Source organism: Mastomys coucha, unplaced genomic scaffold (genome assembly GCF_008632895.1).
Source record: "Mastomys coucha isolate ucsf_1 unplaced genomic scaffold, UCSF_Mcou_1 pScaffold1, whole genome shotgun sequence".
Lineage (NCBI taxonomy): Eukaryota > Metazoa > Chordata > Mammalia > Rodentia > Muridae > Mastomys > Mastomys coucha.
The window spans coordinates 84,187,823-84,202,523 of NW_022196891.1; the positions used below are offsets into that span (position 1 = coordinate 84,187,823).

The window sequence follows — 14,701 nt, forward strand, 5'->3', positions numbered from 1 at the left end:
ATGAGAAGGGGTGTATGATGCAGTCACTTTCTCTAGCACATGGAGATTGAGAGGGATGAGATTACCTGCCAACAAGAGTGTTCTCAGCATGTACCTTTACTTCCTAGTCTATAGAAATGTGAGAAATCCAACCAACCAACCAACCAACTTGTGTATTTAATCCAGTCGCTGGCGTTACATTATAAAGGGCACAAGCAGGTCAAACCCCAAAGCTCAGGCCGGGAGTTCCAGGAGTTCGTATACCAAGGTGCCCTTCTGAAAGGCCCTGCTCTAGTACCTGCTGTGGGTGTCCTATCCGCTCACTGCCATAAACCTCTTGAATCTACTCGGCAGTCAACAGCACACCCAGTCTTTGAAGATTTGGTTTGGGAAACCATTGCTGTACCGTGAGGACTCTGCTGTAACCTATAGTGGAACCAGGACTCTCTCCGTGCATGATGGATGTGGAAGCTGTTACAAGCACACACTGTATGTTCCACGTAGACTAGCCAATCAGAACTCCTGGAGAGCCCTAAAGGAATGCAGACTGTGGGACGGGGGAGGAGCCTGAGAAGGGTCCACCTTGTTCTCGAGTGTATGTCATAAAGAATCTCAGTGGTGATCCAGCAGTGACCCTAACATGCATGTCACCATGTGAGCAAGGCCCTGTGAGAGGCCACCTGACAGGGCATGTGCATCACAAAAGAGTCTTGAGAATGATAACTTGACAGAGAAATACAGATGATGGGACACGTTCTAAAAGCACATCACCAAAAGCAGCAGAGGGAAACGGGGACAATACGGCATAGGATTCTCAAGTCGGCACGGAAGCCGCCATCTGCGGCAGCTTGCAGAACACTGGTAAGAAAGAATGCTGAAGGATGCTCGGTAGTTGTTAGCTGTTCTGACAGCAAGTCTGATGTTTTAAAATAAAGCAGGTAAGCATTACTCATGCTTGCTGTGGGTGTATTACGACATAATAAGTTTCATTCATATGTATTAACTGTATTTACATTTTAAGCTAAAATGGATCATTTCTTCCTTCCCTCTATCCAACCTCCCATGTATTAAATTCAGTGGAATCATTCTAATTGCACACACACACATATGTGCACACACAATTTAGCAATTTTGGAAAAGCCTTTGTTTCAGTGTAAGATATGTTTCTCTCAAAAACATCCAAGCTGTTTTAAGAACTAAGATCAAGAAAACAAAGCCCTCTTAGTCAACATATGCAGACCTCATACACAGGAGGCTGAACCAGCACAAACAGGACATGACTGAGTCTGTACCTGGTCTTCTGTGTATATTATTATGGCTTCTAGTGAAGTCTTTTCTGGGCTTCCTGAGTGTGCAAACAAGTGGGTCTCTGATTCTCAGGCCTTGTCTTGGACTCCCTTCCTTCTGTTGCTTTGTCTTCTCCTACTCTAATATGACAGTGTTTTTTTTTTTAATCTCATTCTATTTTAATTTGTTATATTTCATTATCTCTTAGAAGATTGCTATTTTCTAATGAGATACAGATAGAGGAGTATATCCTGATTTGAGAGGAAGTGGGGAGCAACTTGGAGGGATGGAGGGAAGGTATACATTATTTGAAAAAAGAATCTATTTTCAATAAAAAAAATAGTTAATATGAAGAGAAATAACTGACCTGTTATGCATGTCACATGTATGTTTGAGATATTAAAGGACATGGCATGTAAAGTCTAGTTCCTGTTTTCAAGGAGCTTGAAAATGAAAATCTAACACCTTCCTGGACGGACAGAACAAGTTTCTGAAGGAGACATTTGCACAGTGCTTTGGTTCAGGAGTCTCACTTCTGGTGAGAAGGATCAGGAGAGGCAGGATGGGTGAATGGCATGAATAGCATTTATAACAGAAGACCATTCCCTAGCCGTTGCGGGATGCGTGACAGTAGCAACTGTGTGACCACAACTAGATACCTCAGGGCTGGGAAGAAGGTCCACAACTATCCCACTGGTCGCTGTTGCAAAGTGAGAACCGCAGTGCTTCTCTGACCTCAGAGCTGTCGCTCTTCTCATTCACTCATTTTGCATGAATTCAAAAAGCACTAAGATCCGCTCAGAGATCATTCATGAAAATCATTGTTTTCTTTCTGCTGGTTCTTTTGAATCAAACTATTTGAAAAAATTTCCGTAAATTACCATATTACTTCTAAAATATTCAAATTATATGGTGGTGGAGGGCATCTCTAGGGTATGCTGTGCCAGAGATCTGGGAAGCAGGGTGACTCTAGCTGAGACTCCTAGTAGTGGGGGGCAATGGAGCCAGAAGTGGCCACCTCCTGTAACCAGGCGGGACCCCAGCGGGCTGATAAGGACAATAAGCCATCCACAGAAAACCTCCAACCCCAAATTCATCCTGTCTACAAGAAGTACAGGGGCAAAGTTCAAGCAGAGACTGAGGGAAGGGCAGGCAGAGACCGAGGGAATGGCCAACCAATGACTGGCCCAGCTTGAGAGCCATCCCATGGGCAAGCATCAACCCCTGACACTATCATACTCTGTTAGGATTGCAGACAGGAGCCGAGAATAGCTGTCCTCTGAGAGGCTCTGTCCAGCAACTGGACTAAAACAGATGCAGAAATACACAGGCAAACATTAGACAGAGCTCGAGAGTATTATGGATGACTTGGGGAAGGACAGAGACCAGGAGAGGATAGGGACTCCACAAGAAGACCAACAGAGTCAACTAAGCTGGACCCTTAGGGGCTTCCAGAGATTGAACTACCAGTCAAAGAGCATTTATGTGCTGGATGTAGCCCCCAACCCACACATATGTAGCAGAAGTGCAGTTTGGTCTTCATGTGGGTCCCCCAACAACTGGAGCAGGGTCCGTCCTTGACTCTGTTGTCTGCCCATGGATCCTATTCCTTACCCTAACTGGGCCGCCTTGTCTGGCCTTAGTGGCAGAGGCTGAGCCTAGTCCTGCAGTGGTCTGATGTGCCAGGGTGGGTTGGCACCCAGGGTGGCCTAGTCCTGCAGTGATTTGCTATGCCAGGGTGGGCTGGAAGCCTCCCCCTTCTCAGAGGAAAAGAACAGGGGGGTTGGGAGATGGAGAAGGGAGGGAACCTGGGGTCAGGATATAAAGTGAATAAATAAATAAAAGGAAAACATTGAAAGTATAATATTTCAGTGTAAAATTATATTGTTTTTATCATTATGGATTCTTTGTGTAAAAAGAAGTAAAAGTAAGTATGTATGTATATATATGCATGTATATATGTGTGTGTATGTATATATATGTGTGTGTATGTATATATATGTGTGTGTGTATATATATGCATATATATACATATATATATATATATAGTCAAGTAATTGAGAACAACACAGGCTCAGTACAAGAACAGAACAATTCTTATACTCACATAGTATATTAAGCTCAAAATTCCAAGTATTTCACAGACATTTGTTTATCTTCAGAGCACCGCATGAAGGTCAGCAAGGGGCAGGTATCACTCATGTAAGCTGTCTGTGCTCTCTGTGAGTGCAATGACTCTGCAGATGAGACCTTTGAGAGGCAGCAGCTAGGTGTTGCTGCACACGGGTAGATAAAGCCCATCATACTGTCCTCTGCGCATCTTTGTCGTAATTGCCTATGGACAAACATCAACTTGCAGAGTCATTTAGGCTGAGTTCAGAGTTGATGTGACTGACGCTCTCACTGCACAGGACACAAGCTGCACAATCTAACTTATTTCATGTTTACTCAAACATTGAACACTGCCTCTCATTTAAAATGTGCTGTGCTTTAATATAAGAGTGATTGAATAATTGGCTCTGTTTTTGCACATAATCCACCAAATACCAACCAGTGTCAGCTCTGAGCTAACCAAAGGGACAGGGCCATCAGGTTTAAAGCAGCCACTACATGCAACTGCGGTGAACATCCTTGAGCTTTGAGAAAATAAAGCCTGGGTGTTTTATTTAAGTCCCAGTAATCACTTCTATACGATGCCACAGAGAAGTTTATATCAACGAGTGTTGGGTAAGACAAGATAAAATGGCAATTCAGAGAACGAACTCTAATGGCCTCTCCCCTTGTGTCAGTGATCTCCACAAGGGAGGAACAGAAGGAAAAATGGATGTAGGGAACATCGGACAACATATCAAAGATGAGCTGACATTGCTGATGGGCAGAACACAAGCAGTCTTATCAACCCCGTGCTCTTAGAGTAGACCGCCACACCACAGTTTCTACTTGGGCACAAAGTCCTATGCTCTGTAGGCACAAATTCCAGGAGCTGTCAGTCTGCACAAATGTCCCAACTAGGATGGCCACACACACTGTCCTCAAGCCCCATGCTGTTGACTGTCAGGACTGGTGGGTGGCACAGAGAATAACAGCACTGCAAGACTGGAGTTTGGTTCCCAGCACCCATGTTAGTCAGCTCACAAATGCTGTAATCCCAGCTCCTGGGGATCAAAGGCACTCTTCTGTCCTCCTCGGGCACCTGAACTCACAACATACCCTCACAGAGATACATTCACAAAGGAAAAACAGAATACATCCTTTAAAAGGAAGGATACAGTCCAAGGATTTGTTCGGGGTTTGCTGAGTTCTACTGTTGATTACGAAAAGACAACACTCCGATATGGACGTCTAGTTACTGGGTCTTATGGTGTATGACCTCACGGTCATCCCTCGCTATAGAAGCAGATAAAGAAATCAATGGTAATGCTTATACTTTGTTTACAAAGATGTGTGTGATAAAAGTGTGGGAGCCTGATGAGAGTGAGAGCAGAGATTTATAAAGACGTCTCCGGAGTTCAGTCAAATGGAGACTGAATCTTTGGGATCACATCCTGACCGATTCCTTGGTTAAGCTCAAGTGGAGAATAAATTTCTTGTTTCTGACTTGAGAAGGTAAAGAACTGTCTAAGTAACTGTAGGAGAAGAAGAGACTTAGGAAAGCTCCATGCACAAGCAGGCTTACTTGAAGCACTACAGATGAGCAAATAGTGAGGTTAGCCGGCATCTGAGGAGATGGATAAAAGAATCCAGAATTCTGGGTGGATGTTTGCATTTAGGAACCATATTAAATAGCAAAGTTGAGAGAAATGAATGGGATTGTCCGTGGCAGACAGAGTAAAAGGACTATGGTCCGAGGCGCCAACACTAAATCAAATCAAGCACACAGCACACCTTTAACCCTTTAATCAGGAGGTGGAGATGAACATGTCTGTGAGTTCCAGGCCAGGTCTCCATGTTTACAGGTTAGCTAATCCTGCCGACTCAGTGAGACTCTGTCTCAGGAAACAAACAAACAATAGGGGTGGGGGAAGCAAGCAACTAACCAAAACCAACAAAATGTACACAGAAAATGGATCCATAAAAAAATAGAAGAGTAGAGTGAGATCTAGGTTCTAAGAGAAGTTGGACGACCATGGTTGGCAGTGTCACGGTGCCTCAGAAGTCAGGTGGGATGAAGGCAAACACTCCAGCAGTCAGCGGCACAGCCTTCCAGGGCGTCGCCTTCCACAGCAGCGGCACAGCCTTCCAGCGTGTCGCCTTTCACAGAGCCACAACAGCACACACACACACACACACACACACACACACACACACCTTCCAGGAAGACGGACGGAGTTTGTATATTAATACATGAAGCATCTACTTTTAGTGAATAGACAGTGGATGCCCTTTAAAATGAAGAATCCAGTCTGCACTTTCAGTTAGACACTGCAATCTGCCATCATGTCAATTATTGCATCTTTATATAAAACATAAAAATGGCACAAACAGCCAATACTGTGGAGTGATGAGGATGTTTGCAGAATAAGCTGCTGTTTTCTTTGACCCTTAGGCTATCTCTTACCATAAGAGTCTACAACCTACATATAATTAGATGATGACAAACCTCTATGGTTTAATTTGCTGAGATCAGAATACTATATTTTAAAGATGAGGTTTATTGAAATTTTATCTTTGGTCATCATATTATCCTCTGTATTTACACAATAACTATGGTACTCTACTTGTGTCCTTGAAATAGGGAACAGGGACACCATAGTATGAAAAGTGGCCTAGCTGCTGGAGTTCATAAATTTTGCTCAGCTTTGGATGAGTTCAAAGAATTGCCATGTAAGAAAAGGCTTACAGAGGGAATTTATCTGATTATGGCAGTAATAATTACCCAGCTGTTTATCGCAGATAGAGAAATAATTCATGTAGGCAATAGGCCGTGGTGGCAATGACACTCCACATTTAGTAAATATGCAAACTGTTCACTTCTAATTAACTGAGCTAGAGGATGCCCTTATTAAATGTATAAACTAAAAGTGCCTTCCTGACAAGTGATGAATTGTTACAATGCACAAACTCTTGCCACAGAATTATTGGAGTGAACTTGGGGCTTAACTTCATTAAGAGATCTTGTGGGATAGTTAAATGAGGATGGACAGCATAACAAGGCTTACCTGACAGCCAATGATAGGCTAGAGCTTAATGGAACTGCACCTCTCCCTCTGTCCGACTTACCTTCAGATTCACACTAGATAAACTGGGAAACTCCTAAGTTAATTTCACTTTGAATGAGCAAAAGAACTGAAATAACATGACATCCCACTTAGAGGCAACCTGACATTTACCTATTGAATAAATACAAAATAACCATTTCTTTTGATTCAAGTATCTTTCCATATCAAAAGCTAAAAATCCTCCACTCCTTTCCTTGACTTTAAAATAATGTTTAACAAAAACAAATGTTTTATGGGTTGACTCTAAATTATATATAGTTCAGCCTTAAATCACATTTTAAATATTAAGCGGGTAAGTTTTATGAAAAATAACACAATATAGAAATCAATCATAACTCTGAATTTTATCTATTTTTCTCCAAATAATTAGGAAATGGTTCATTGTCTGCATTTATGGCTGAGTTTACCAAGGCTAACACTTATTCCATATCAAGCAACTTTATGAATTCTCACATCCCCCATAATAAGAACCAGATGGAAATTGCTATGAGAGGAAGCCCTTGACTTAATCAAACAAAATTGATTATGTCGAAGGGGTTGGCTGAGTCTGGCCTCTTACCACAGAACTCCTTCCTCTGCCTCTGTGTGCCAACATGCCTGACATTGCTAAAGTGTTGTGTTTTGTTTTGTTTTGTTTTGAGTGTGGACCAAGTAATTTAATCTGTTTTACAGGTTTGCTGTGAAAATTGAGGCAGATGAACTTCCAGTGAATTACAGGACTATCCAATGGAAGATTTCACAGTATTTATGGTATGAGATGAATAAAAAGGGAGCTAGGTTGAGAAATTTGTAAGATTTCCCTTAAGAAGTGATATCAAATAAGTCAACCAAGGGACTAGAACATGCGTTATGAGCATGCATGTCATCTGTCATATGTGCTGATGACATGTGTTGCAGGGTACTGAGGCCCTAACATGCTAATAAGCAGAGGTGCATGAACAAACAAACAAAGACAGATGAACAATAATGTCTTTGGAGGAAAGAAAGGAATGGAAAATCCCATCTTTCTGCTCCCAATACTGCAGAGCTTGGCTCTTGCTGATGTTTGCTGGCAGGAAGGAACATCAAAATCCACAAAGGTCAGCTCTCATCGTGAATCTAAAGAGGGTTGTGAGCTAGTGTCCTGGGCTCACCAAGAGGTTTGTGGGAGAAGGCTGATTCTGACAGAACCCATGCACGGGGAAGGCACTCTGAGTCTACCTCCTTTGCACTGAAGTCCTCTTGGTCCTCTGGACCTAGCCCTCTTGACATGGTGTCATCTTTACAAAAAAAATGCATGGCACAGGAGAGAGAAAAGAGTGTGAATCTCAGAGGCTGGCTGAGGAGCCAACACAGCACTGGCAATAATCCAGCACATCAGGGGCACTCCCAGAGCAAGACACTAAGCCAGAGCCTTGCAGGCCCGGTGACCATGGAGACAAGGAGGCAGTGACCAGGGCACCAGCCAGCAGGACTGGGCAGCTTGCACTTGGAGCCTGCTTGTCTGTGACATCTGAATGCAAGAGGAAGGGATGGAGTCCTTAGACAATTTAGCAAAAGGAAAATTAATTGGAGAAAAATTTACTCTCTGAAGAAATAAAGGAAGGGCTCCAAATGACACACACCACACACACTTAGAAAAACTTTTCTTAAAGGTCATTCTCCAAAAGTGTTTGACTCTGGTGTGACCGCAGAGAGACTTCATGATCTTTTCTTGTAAAAGAAACTGTAAACCTCTACAAATGTTCCTAATTTTGCAAAAGAGCACAATGGATATGAATTAGGTGGAAGACAGACGCGTTGTCTGAATAGATTCTGTCCGTTTTGCCAGTGTACAGTTATTTTCATGGAGACTAAGCTCACACATTTCCAAAGTACTTGGTTCACTAACGTCACTCGGACGACGACAGGCCGCACAGTGCTTTCTTCTGCCCTCTCGATCAGCAACCCAGTCTTTCTGTCACCTTGGACAGACATCAGCCCCTTGAACATTTTAGAGAATTCTGAAGATAGGAGGGAGTTAGAGAATTGTTTAAATGACTATTTTTAATATTCTGTTTTGCCAAAGTAGATGGACACTGTTTTCCCTCTCCCATCCCAGTGCTGACAGAGGTGGAAGAATTCACCCAGAATACAAATTAATAAAAAGCTATGATTTTCATAGTATACCTGTGTATGATGCCTCTACTATAAACTCTCTCTCACACACACAAACATTGGCACTAGGAATGTGTAAACCTATGTACTAACATATTAACACATATCTTACTAAACACATGTATCTTCTCATACATATTCATGTGTATCATCAAAGTTTTTCTTTTAGATTATACAAATTATAGCATCCTTTGTTTTCATAAATGTTATTTCTGTGAGAAGGTCATGTTCATTTCCTATCAGGGATAAGATGGCTATCAACACAATCCAACCCAGCCTACAGGCCTTTTGCCTTTGAACCTGATGATAGCGGCTGGAAGATATTGTAAGTCATCCCATAGGAAGGCGCTTCTCTTCTTGCCTCAGAATTGCATGTCCCTGTTTTTCCTGTGCTATGGTATGGCTGCCAGCCTGATGCAGGAAACCCACAGGACCCTAGCACCTGGTAAGCTCTGTTGGTACTCCAAAGGCAGGACATTTAGAAGGTACCACTGAGACCTGGAATGCAGTCTCGGATCCTGCTTCTGAGTTCTGTGTCTTACTCAAGGTTCTCTTTTAAGCAGCTAGTACACCTGGCACTGAAGGTGGGAATGTGGCAGCAGCTCTTGCGCATCCTTGAACGGATTTGTTCTGTAATGATAAGGCCTTTCTCCTTTATTTTTTGCTGTTTCTTACTCACAGCCTTATCTGCCTCAGATCCCAAAACCTTTGCTATGCCCAACACTGCATTTGGAAATTTATTGGGAGGAATAACATTAAGCCTAAAATTATGGAGCCTACCCTGGAAGAGGCGGTTCCTCTGTCTCTGTCAGGGAGAGATCTCCAAATTCAAGTTCAAAGTTTAAGTAGCCTCGTGACCTGGGCTAGCTGGTAGTTGACTGTAAGTTCCACATGGATAGTTTGTCTCCATCCACATTGTTTACTCTAGGACTGTGGCTTATCAGAGTTCCTGCCTTAGGTGACTAAAGGTCTCTGCTGAGCCTGGAAGGCTGAATGGCTCTCAGGCATTCTTTTAGATAAGCAGATGCCCTAAAGAAGGCCTAAAGACGCCTTTTTAGACAAAAGCAGACTTGAGTAGCGTGAGTCCTCGCCTCCCCTGTGTTGTACAGTAATCATCCACTACGTAGATGACTGCCTGCTGCCTAGCTGTCTTCAGGAAGGTTACCATTCTGAAAGGCTCAGCTTTCCTAGCCTTCCCTTGTTAGGGTCACATGCCTGGCTTCCAAGGTACATTTCCATTATAGTCACGAAACACCCTGATCAAGACAACTTAGGGGAGAGAAGAATTTATTTGCCTTAAATTTTAGGACACAGTCCATCGCTCGGGGCAGTCAAGGCAAATATTCAAACAAGAGCTTGAAGGCAGGCCTGCTTGCTACTCCAATCAGAATGACCTCCAACTAAAGAACCTTAACAGACGGTAAGGAAAGTAGATCAGGACCCAGGAAGCATGCGGCCCGCTGGCTCCCAGACTGGACTCTGCCCATCTACTTTTCTTGTATAGTCCACAACTGACCATTCACCTAGAAATAGTCCTGCTCACACTGGAGCCGACCCTCCTAATAGATCATCTACAGAGGTGCCCATAGGCAATCTCATGTAGCCAATTGCTCAACTGAGGTTCTCCTCTTGGGTGATTCTAAGTAGTGCCAAATTGACAGTTCAAACTCACGAGTATCATGAGGATGTGCACGAATTAAGATCCTAACTTTCTAGGTACAGCTGATTGCTTGAAGTCTAGAAGCATTGAGCATTTCATAAATACGATGCCTGTTGAACAACCGCCCACTATATGTGGTGACCACGGCCCCTAAGAGCACACAGTGATAACTATCCCCTTCCATCCTCCTTCTCCTACTATATGTGGTGACCACGGCCCCTAAGAGCACACAGTGATAACTATTCCCTTCCATCCTTCTTTGCCCACTATATGTGGTGACCACGGCCCCTAAGAGCACACAGTGATAACTATCCCCTTCCATCCTTCTTGCACACAGGCACAGTGGCCTGTAATCCCAGTGCAGCTCAGAGAAAGTGGATGGAGAGTTAGAGTTAAGCAGGAGGCAGCATCCAACAGGATCTTGAAAAGTACATATCTTTTCAACTAACATTAGAGTCCTAACTGGTAAAGATTTGTATCATATAGTAAAGCAGATGACATTTGAAAACTTATTTTCTACCATGCCAGTTTCCATTTTGCCACAAAACTATCTACAATGACGAATCCCATCATGACCTTTTTTTTCTGTTGCTTCTAATGCCCTAGGAAGGCCCCACTGGCGAGGACCGCGCCACATGTCTATTTTTGTTGTCTACCTGCAAAGAAGGAAAGGCAGCTTTTAAAGAAGTTGGGATGGATCTTTACTGAGGACAATTGTTTATGGCATATGCCAGAATTAAAATGTGACCACTACCACTCCAAGGGAAGAATGAAGAGAGAAAGAGAGAGAGAGAGAGAGAGAGAGAGAGAGAGAGAGAGAGAGAGAGACAGACAGACAGACAGACAGACAGACAGAGACAGAGACAGAGACAGGGACAGAGACAGAGACAGTTATGGAGGCTGAGCTCAAATCTCTAGCTTTACCTCTAACTTCAGGGCATGTCTTATTTATCATTTGCTTAAAATTTATATTTTATTTTTTTGAAATGCAGGCAATGTGTATCTCCAAAGGATAGATGGAAAAATATCTAAAACACCGCATACATAAGTTATAGATGCTAAGCAAGCCTGATTTGTTACAACTTTTCATTGGCCTACTCACTGCCTGCTTTGTCTACCTTTGTCCATCTAAATGCTTGCTTGGCAAATTAACCATGATGCTTCTGCCTGGAACCAGCTACAGTACTGTTTCTCACTGTTTTTTCCCACACATACAGATATGCAGAAACAACAGCCAGACAGTTTCAGTAAGTCTGGAATTAAAACTTTCTTTTATGCCCGCACTATTTTTTCATAGTGATATCAATTTACACTGTGCTGGGCAGTATTGTCAGGAATGGATCCAGCACTAGCAGATTAGACAGACTCCAGATTCTTGCAGCTTGCATTTCGATTTTTGGAAGGAAACTCAAAGGATTCTTAACCATCCACATGTGCTAAGAAAAAGAAGAATGCAAACACTCCTATAGACTGTTGGGGAGATTCCACTTGGATGCTCAAGGACTACACATGTTCCAATCTGAAAGAACATGCTGGCCTCCTTCATGTCATCATTACACAGAGCACAGCTGGAAGTGCAGTGCCTACATGGCTCTGGAAATGCAGTGCCTACATGGTTCTAGAAATGCAGTGCCTAGATGGCTCTCTGTATTAAAGCCATCAGACCAGAGGACTGGAAACCCTCAGCATCAGTCACCAGATGCAGAGTCATCTCAACTCTCTCAAGGGTTTTCATCAGCCTATTGCCGCCGTCATCCTCGTATTCTCCTCTGCCAGAGCAAGCTTGTTTCAAGACTATGGAAATGAGTGCATTGAGTAGACAAGACAAGCAGCGAGGGGAAGAGGGGACATTCACCAAACAAGGAGGAGAGGGGACATTCAGCCACTGTGAGGAAGAGGGAGAAGGGACATTCAACCACAGTGAGGAAGAGGGAGAGGAGGCACTCACCCACAATGAAGAGGAGAGACGAAAGTCAGCCACAGTGAGATTCAAACCTTTTGAACTGAGCTTCCTAGAAACTAGCTCCATTCGTAAGCATCAGGTGTAGAGCAGCTTTTTTTGCTTATTCTTCAAAACAAATGCAGATTAGCAGATTACAAAGACAGCAGCCAGCACAAATATTCACATAAATATTTTGAAACAGTAGGCTGTTGGCGCACTGTTACTTCTAGATTCTGACAAGCAACACAAGCAACAAGGAGCACGGATGGGGAAATGGAGAAAACAAATGGAAAGGGGAAACTCTGCTTCCAAAGCTGAGTGTCCAACCAGAAGAGGTTCACAGGAAAGGAACAGTCATCACACACTGCATCAAGTCTCACATGCCAGGGAGGCTGTGCACCTTGACACCTGCCAGGGAGGCTATGCACCTTGATGTGCGCTCTCAGAGTCATTGTGGAAGCAAACATATAGCCCAGTTCATGACAACACTACAGAGCTGCCTGGGGATCATGCAGAGGATTTCATCAATATTACCCTCATCACGAAAAAGCGGATTGTGCATTTTAATACACAGGCTATTAGCATTTAGAAGGCCTGGAGGGAATCTAGTATATAATACATATATACTATGATATGTAATGTTTGATATAATATTAACATTGGGAGAATATTGATGCTAATAATAAAACCACCAGTCACTCTCAAAAGTCTGAAAGACATATACAATGATCTGCGGGAAGAATGTCACTTCAGAGATAACCTTCCAGACATCTACAGCAGTGCAAAACAACATTCGTGCTTCAGCAAGAAACAGGATATACTAATAGTAATTTTTAAATACTTTAATGATTTTTCAAAACTTCTTAACAGCTAGCCTAGAATACCTTTAAATTTAATTAAAGATTTTAAGCATAGATTATGTGTGTAAGGGGATAAATTATTTAGATGTATTTTAGTATTAATGTTCACCATGGTATAATGACTATATAATGTACACTTACTATAAAGTTTTACTGTAGATATAACTGAGTAATTTCATCTTGTACCTTTATGCAGTTCAAAGTGCTCTGAATTTTATAATAAATAAACATACAGACGGTTTTCGTGTCTTTTAATATCATTCATTACAATATTAAGTAAACCATCTCCAACTTGAAGTTGCACTGAAAACCTTAATTCTCTTTGGAAGCAGGATCTGCCTCTCCCCGAGTCTTGATGTGTCAAGTGAGAACTTCCGTTGCTGGAGAGGTATCCATACCTCATAATGCAACCTGTTACTGCATAGTTTAACTTACTGGAAATGTGCTTTTTATTTTTCACTACAGATCTTTCTTTTGTCTTCATTTTTCCTTTTTCTTTTTTGGTTAACAATGGCTTTTAAGAACTATGAAAAGAGAGATCATGCTTTCCTCTGGGTTTCTGTTTTCCAATCTGGGCACTCTTCATGAATACCAAGCCCCCAAAGTCCCTTACTCATGAAACTGGAGAAGTAACTCAGGGCTTAAGAGCACTGGCTGCTCTTGCAGAGGACCCAGGTTCAGCTCTCAGCCCTCATGTGATAGCTCACAACCATCTGCAACTCCAGATCCAGATGATCTGACATCTGACCTCCATGAGTAAGTACCTCATGGACAACATGGTGCACAGACATAAATGTACAAATCATTCATTCATAGGAGGTGAGTTTTTTTTTTTTTTGAGAAGTTGTACTGATATTTAGGGAGATGGTGTTTTGTTTTACGCTAACGTACATCATCATAAACATCAGAATCCAGAGTTTAACTCTATACACTAAGGAAGTTTTATTTTCCAAGGTATTTCTATTGTTAAAGTCATTTGTATACATAACGATGCATAAGCCATTGGAATGAGCAGAATTACTGATGTCCTGAGCTCTAGGATTCCATGTTGGTTCTTCTACAATTTAACAATGGGGCTCAAAGCAGCAACACACTTTCAGTTGTTTGATCTAACACCTATTGCACAATACTATTACCTAAACTTGGTCTCTTTGGTGAGGGATCAAAGGTATGCTTTCTGAAACTCTGAAGACACCGAGACAAAAAGTGTAGGACTGGGAGTCTGTGGATTTAAAACGTAAGGCCCTTCATTTACCCTTTGCATAAGTGTAACCACAGTATTAACTCACTCAACAGATCGCTAGAAATTTCTCTGAAGAAACTAATGACTTTAAGAGAAATGACTTTGAAACTGGCAATTGAGCATACTCTAGTTAGCTTGGTTTTCAGTACTTGTGGTGTTGTGAATGAGAATGGCCCCCACAGGCTCCTCCTATATTTCCATGCTTGGAACTGCTTGAGAGAGATTAAGAGGTTTGGCCTTGTTGCAGGAGGTGACATTGCAGATCTGCCTTGAGGTTTCAGAGGGCTCCCACTATTTCCAGTCTCTTTCTCTCTGCCTGTTGCTTATCTCAGCTTCTTCTCCAGTGCCATGCCTGCCTGCCTGCCTGCCTGCCTG

General features: G+C 42.5%; 1 protein-coding gene and 1 long non-coding RNA gene across 5 annotated transcripts in view; one reads left to right on the plus strand and one right to left on the minus strand.

Moving 5' to 3' along the window:
- Nucleotides 1-14,701, minus strand: part of Spata17 (spermatogenesis associated 17) — a 229,704-nt gene that overhangs the window by 138,706 nt on the left and 76,297 nt on the right. The gene's annotated exons all lie outside the window — the stretch shown is intronic.
- LOC116068525 lies at nt 305-7,267 on the plus strand. The gene is made up of 2 exons (XR_004109613.1): nt 305-840; nt 7,158-7,267. It is a non-coding gene; the product is annotated as an uncharacterized LOC116068525 (long non-coding RNA).